This window comes from Drosophila subpulchrella, unplaced genomic scaffold, assembly GCF_014743375.2.
Source record: "Drosophila subpulchrella strain 33 F10 #4 breed RU33 unplaced genomic scaffold, RU_Dsub_v1.1 Primary Assembly Seq132, whole genome shotgun sequence".
In the NCBI taxonomy this organism is placed as follows: Eukaryota; Metazoa; Arthropoda; class Insecta; order Diptera; family Drosophilidae; genus Drosophila; species Drosophila subpulchrella.
Window position 1 is genome coordinate 85001 of NW_023665475.1, and position 7500 is coordinate 92500.

Genomic DNA, 7500 nt, shown 5'->3' on the forward strand with positions numbered 1-7500 from the left:
ACTGGAACGTACCTTGAGCATATATGCTGTGACCCGAAAGATGGTGAACTATACTTGATCAGGTTGAAGTCAGGGGAAACCCTGATGGAAGACCGAAACAGTTCTGACGTGCAAATCGATTGTCAGAATTGAGTATAGGGGCGAAAGACCAATCGAACCATCTAGTAGCTGGTTCCTTCCGAAGTTTCCCTCAGGATAGCTGGTGCATTTTAATGTTATATAAAATAATCTTATCTGGTAAAGCGAATGATTAGAGGCCTTAGGGTCGAAACGATCTTAACCTATTCTCAAACTTTAAATGGGTAAGAACCTTAACTTTCTTGATATGAAGTTCAAGGTTATGATATAATGTGCCCAGTGGGCCACTTTTGGTAAGCAGAACTGGCGCTGTGGGATGAACCAAACGTAATGTTACGGTGCCCAAATTAACAACTCATGCAGATACCATGAAAGGCGTTGGTTGCTTAAAACAGCAGGACGGTGATCATGGAAGTCGAAATCCGCTAAGGAGTGTGTAACAACTCACCTGCCGAAGCAACTAGCCCTTAAAATGGATGGCGCTTAAGTTGTATACCTATACATTACCGCTAAAGTAGATGATTTATATTACTTGTGATATAAATTTTGAAACTTTAGTGAGTAGGAAGGTACAATGGTATGCGTAGAAGTGTTTGGCGTAAGCCTGCATGGAGCTGCCATTGGTACAGATCTTGGTGGTAGTAGCAAATAATCGAATGAGACCTTGGAGGACTGAAGTGGAGAAGGGTTTCGTGTGAACAGTGGTTGATCACGAGTTAGTCGGTCCTAAGTTCAAGGCGAAAGCCGAAAATTTTCAAGTAAAACACAAATGCCATACAAATATAATTATATTATATAAATCAAGCTAATTAATATACTTGAATAATTTTGAACGAAAGGGAATACGGTTCCAATTCCGTAACCTGTTGAGTATCCGTTTGTTATTAAATATGGGCCTCGTGCTCATCCTGGCAACAGGAACGACCATAAAGAAGCCGTCGAGAGATATCGGAAGAGTTTTCTTTTCTGTTTTATAGCCGTACTACCATGGAAGTCTTTCGCAGAGAGATATGGTAGATGGGCTAGAAGAGCATGACATATACTGTTGTGTCGATATTTTCTCCTCGGACCTTGAAAATTTATGGTGGGGACACGCAAACTTCTCAACAGGCCGTACCAATATCCGCAGCTGGTCTCCAAGGTGAAGAGTCTCTAGTCGATAGAATAATGTAGGTAAGGGAAGTCGGCAAATTAGATCCGTAACTTCGGGATAAGGATTGGCTCTGAAGATTGAGATAGTCGGGCTTGATTGGGAAACAATAACATGGTTTATGTGCTCGTTCTGGGTAAATAGAGTGTCTGGCATTTATGTTGGTCACTTGTTCCCCGGATAGTTTAGTTACGTAGCCAATTGTGGAACTTTCTTGCTAAAATTTTTAAGAATACTAATTGGGTTAAACCAATTAGTTCTTATTAATTATAACGATTATCAATTAACAATCAATTCAGAACTGGCACGGACTTGGGGAATCCGACTGTCTAATTAAAACAAAGCATTGTGATGGCCCTAGCGGGTGTTGACACAATGTGATTTCTGCCCAGTGCTCTGAATGTCAAAGTGAAGAAATTCAAGTAAGCGCGGGTCAACGGCGGGAGTAACTATGACTCTCTTAAGGTAGCCAAATGCCTCGTCATCTAATTAGTGACGCGCATGAATGGATTAACGAGATTCCTACTGTCCCTATCTACTATCTAGCGAAACCACAGCCAAGGGAACGGGCTTGGAATAATTAGCGGGGAAAGAAGACCCTTTTGAGCTTGACTCTAATCTGGCAGTGTAAGGAGACATAAGAGGTGTAGAATAAGTGGGAGATATTAGACTTCGGTTTGGTATCGCCAATGAAATACCACTACTCTTATTGTTTCCTTACTTACTTGATTAAATGGAACGTGTATCATTTCCTAGCCATTATACGGATATATTTATTATATCTTATGGTATTGGGTTTTGATGCAAGCTTCTTGATCAAAGTATCACGAGTTTGTTATATAATCGCAAACAAATTCTTTAATAAAACGGTGCATTTATGTATTTTTGATTTGAAAATTTGGTATAACTCCAATTACTCAGGTATGATCCAATTCAAGGACATTGCCAGGTAGGGAGTTTGACTGGGGCGGTACATCTCTCAAATAATAACGGAGGTGTCCCAAGGCCAGCTCAGTGCGGACAGAAACCACACATAGAGCAAAAGGGCAAATGCTGACTTGATCTCGGTGTTCAGTACACACAGGGACAGCAAAAGCTCGGCCTATCGATCCTTTTGGTTTAAAGAGTTTTTAACAAGAGGTGTCAGAAAAGTTACCATAGGGATAACTGGCTTGTGGCGGCCAAGCGTTCATAGCGACGTCGCTTTTTGATCCTTCGATGTCGGCTCTTCCTATCATTGTGAAGCAAAATTCACCAAGCGTTGGATTGTTCACCCATGCAAGGGAACGTGAGCTGGGTTTAGACCGTCGTGAGACAGGTTAGTTTTACCCTACTAATGACAAAACGTTGTTGCGACAGCATTCCTGCGTAGTACGAGAGGAACCGCAGGTACGGACCAATGGCACAATACTTGTTCGAGCGAACAGTGGTATGACGCTACGTCCGTTGGATTATGCCTGAACGCCTCTAAGGTCGTATCCGTGCTGGACTGCAATGATAAATAAGGGGCAATTTGCATTGTATGGCTTCTAAACCATTTAAAGTTTATAATTTACTTTATAAACGACAATGGATGTGATGCCAATGTAATTTGTAACATAGTAAATTGGGAGGATCTTTGATCACCTGATGCCGCGCTAGTTACATATAAAAGCATTATTTAATACAATGACAAAGCCTAGAATCAATTGTAAACGACTTTTGTAACAGGCAAGGTGTTGTAAGTGGTTGAGCAGCTGCCATACTGCGATCCACTGAAGCTTATCCTTTGCTTGATGATTCGATAATAAAGATGTTGCAAGCGGGCATAATCATTATGCTTGCTTGCAGCATCGCACGCCACTTTGTTTGTGGTGTGTAAGGTAGGGAAGAAGAAATATAAAAGACCTAAATTGGAAACATCAATATATAAGTAAATATTGAACAAACAAAATGTATCGTCATCTTATTAGTGACGCGATGATAAAGTGGCAAACATATTCCATGTATAAATATTCCTATGGTATTAAAATTCAAGTAAAGAGGACATATATAAAAGTTTGTATATATGGTTCATTCAATGGTAGCAGCGGTTGGTTGGTTGGTGTCTGCTCCTCTTATTGTTCAAAACTTATGTTATGGTAGCAAGTCTATATCGTCATATTATTAGTGACGCGAAAAAGTAGTGGCAAAACATATTCCATGTATAAATAAATATTCCTATGGTATTGAAATTCAAGTAAAGAGGCCATTCAAGTAAAGAGGACTTATATAAATATAAGTATATATAATGGTAGCAGCGCGGTTGGTTGGTTGGTGTGTCTGCTCCTCTTATTGTTCAAAACTTATGTTATGGTAGCAAGACTGTATCGTCATATTATTAGTGACGCGAAAAAGTAGTGGCAAAACATATTCCATGTATAAATATTCCTATGGTATTGAAATTCAACTAAAGAGGACATATAAAATTACTATCAATGGTAGCAGTGGTTGGTTGGTTGGTGGTTGGTTGGCGGCTGCTCCTATTATTGTTCAAGACTTATGTTATGGTAGCAAGTCTGTATCGTCATATTAATTATTAGTGACGCGAAAAAGTAGTGGAAATCATATTCCATGTATAAATAGATTCCTATGGTAATGAAATTTTCAAGTAAAGAGAGGACCATTCAAGTAAGAGGACATATAAAAAGTAAGTATATGTTCCTCCAATGGTAGCAGTGGTTGGTTGGTTGGCGGCTGATCCTCTTATTGTTCAAAACTTATTTTATCAATATGAGTTTGGCAATACAATAAAGAAGACCAATCTAATCCATATAAAACTAAATGTATTATATGGATATGCTTAGGAAACCCATATATTCATAAAAAAAAATTATGTATAGAAAATTATACATATATCTTTTATATAAATGAATCGTATGGATATCGCCTTATGGTAGGTATAATAACTTTTTAAGGCATAATAATGTATAATATAGAAAATATACATTGAAATATAAATGCATTTTTATAGATATGGCGGCATATAAGTGCCATATACACAAGAATAAATAATAGAATTTACCAATATATAATTAAAATGAGATATATAAACCTAGTGAGGGGCTGCACTAGTATATGAATCGTATGGATATGGCTTATAGGTATAATACCTATAAGGCATAATAATGTATAATATAATAAATATAAATTAAGATATGAATGAATTATATAAATATGGCATAGAAATGCCATATACATACATAAGAATAAATGGTAGAATTTACCCATATATCACTGAAACACGATATATAAACCTAATGATAGCTGGCACTAGTACTGTAAACATGCACGCAATAGTGCGTGGGGTAAAAAACTACTATAGGGAGGTGGTCGTTGGCGGGCCCCTCCTCGTATTGGTCAAAACTTATGTTATGCATATGAATTTGTCAATACTATATAGAACGCCAAGCATATCCATATAAACTATGGATATGCATAGAAATCCATACAAAAGTAAAAAAAAATTATGTATAGAAAAATATACATATATTTATATAAGTGAATCGTATGGATATGGCTTATAGGTATAATACCTATAAGGCATAATAATGTATAACAAGTAAATATACATTGAAATGTGAATGCATTGTATGGATATGGCATATAAATGCCATATATATAGAAATAAATTGTATATCAATGATATAACAATTATAAACCTAGTGAGGGGCGGCACTAGTGAATGAATCGTATGGATATGGCTTATAGGTATAATACCTATAAGGCATAATAATGTATAATATAATAAATATACATTAAGATATGAATGGATTGTATAAATATGGCATAGAAATGCCATATACATAAGAATAAATGGTAGAATTTACCCATATATCACTGAAACACGATATATAAACCTAGTGATAGCTGGCACTAGTACTGTAAACAGGCACGCAATAGTGCGTGGGGTAAAAAACTACTATAGGGAGGTGGTCGTTGGCGGGCCCCTCCTCGTATTGGTCAAAACTTATGTTATGCATATGAATTTGTCAATACTATATAGAACGCCAAGCATATCCATATAAACTATGGATATGCATAGAAATCCATACAAAAGTAAAAAAAAATTATGTATAGAAAAATATACATATATTTATATAAGTGAATCGTATGGATATGGCTTATAGGTATAATACCTATAAGGCATAATAATGTATAACAAGTAAATATACATTGAAATGTGAATGCATTGTATGGATATGGCATATAAATGCCATATATATAGAAATAAATTGTATATCAATGATATAACAATTATAAACCTAGTGAGGGGCGGCACTAGTGAATGAATCGTATGGATATGGCTTATAGGTATAATACCTATAAGGCATAATAATGTATAATATAATAAATATACATTAAGATATGAATGGATTGTATAAATATGGCATAGAAATGCCATATACATAAGAATAAATGGTAGAATTTACCCATATATCACTGAAACACGATATATAAACCTAGTGATAGCTGGCACTAGTACTGTAAACAGGCACGCAATAGTGCGTGGGGTAAAAAACTACTATAGGGAGGTGGTCGTTGGCGGGCCCCTCCTCGTATTGGTCAAAACTTATGTTATGCATATGAATTTGTCAATACTATATAGAACGCCAAGCATATCCATATAAACTATGGATATGCATAGAAAACCATACAAAAGTAAAAAAAAATTATGTATAGAAAAATATACATATATTTATATAAGTGAATCGTATGGATATGGCTTATAGGTATAATACCTATAAGGCATAATAATGTATAACAAGTAAATATACATTGAAATGTGAATGCATTGTATGGATATGGCATATAAATGCCATATATATAGAAATAAATTGTATATCAATGATATAACAATTATAAACCTAGTGAGGGGCGGCACTAGTGAATGAATCGTATGGATATGGCTTATAGGTATAATACCTATAAGGCATAATAATGTATAATATAATAAATATACATTAAGATATGAATGGATTGTATAAATATGGCATAGAAATGCCATATACATAAGAATAAATGGTAGAATTTACCCATATATCACTGAAACACGATATATAAACCTAGTGATAGCTGGCACTAGTACTGTAAACAGGCACGCAATAGTGCGTGGGGTAAAAAACTACTATAGGGAGGTGGTCGTTGGCGGGCCCCTCCTCGTATTGGTCAAAACTTATGTTATGCATATGAATTTGTCAATACTATATAGAACGCCAAGCATATCCATATAAACTATGGATATGCATAGAAAACCATACAAAAGTAAAAAAAAATTATGTATAGAAAAATATACATATATTTATATAAGTGAATCGTATGGATATGGCTTATAGGTATAATACCTATAAGGCATAATAATGTATAACAAGTAAATATACATTGAAATGTGAATGCATTGTATGGATATGGCATATAAATGCCATATATATAGAAATAAATTGTATATCAATGATATAACAATTATAAACCTAGTGAGGGGCGGCACTAGTGAATGAATCGTATGGATATGGCTTATAGGTATAATACCTATAAGGCATAATAATGTATAATATAATAAATATACATTAAGATATGAATGGATTGTATAAATATGGCATAGAAATGCCATATACATAAGAATAAATGGTAGAATTTACCCATATATCACTGAAACACGATATATAAACCTAGTGATAGCTGGCACTAGTACTGTAAACAGGCACGCAATAGTGCGTGGGGTAAAAAACTACTATAGGGAGGTGGTCGTTGGCGGGCCCCTCCTCGTATTGGTCAAAACTTATGTTATGCATATGAATTTGTCAATACTATATAGAACGCCAAGCATATCCATATAAACTATGGATATGCATAGAAATCCATACAAAAGTAAAAAAAAATTATGTATAGAAAAATATACATATATTTATATAAGTGAATCGTATGGATATGGCTTATAGGTATAATACCTATAAGGCATAATAATGTATAACAAGTAAATATACATTGAAATGTGAATGCATTGTATGGATATGGCATATAAATGCCATATATATAGAAATAAATTGTATATCAATGATATAACAATTATAAACCTAGTGAGGGGCGGCACTAGTGAATGAATCGTATGGATATGGCTTATAGGTATAATACCTATAAGGCATAATAATGTATAATATAATAAATATACATTAAGATATGAATGGATTGTATAAATATGGCATAGAAATGCCATATACATAAGAATAAATGGTAGAATTTACCCATATATCACT

At 34.8% G+C, this 7500-nt stretch overlaps 1 non-coding gene across 1 annotated transcript in view; it reads left to right on the forward strand.

Annotated features, from left to right (window-relative positions):
- LOC119558744 overlaps nt 1–3012 on the forward strand; it is a 3971-nt gene extending 959 nt beyond the window's left edge. Inside the window, exon 1 of the ribosomal RNA XR_005220400.1 lies at nt 1–3012. This exon is cut by the window's left edge and continues 959 nt beyond it. This is a non-coding gene — a ribosomal RNA (large subunit ribosomal RNA).
- Nucleotides 3013–7500: the final 4488 nt, after the last annotated feature.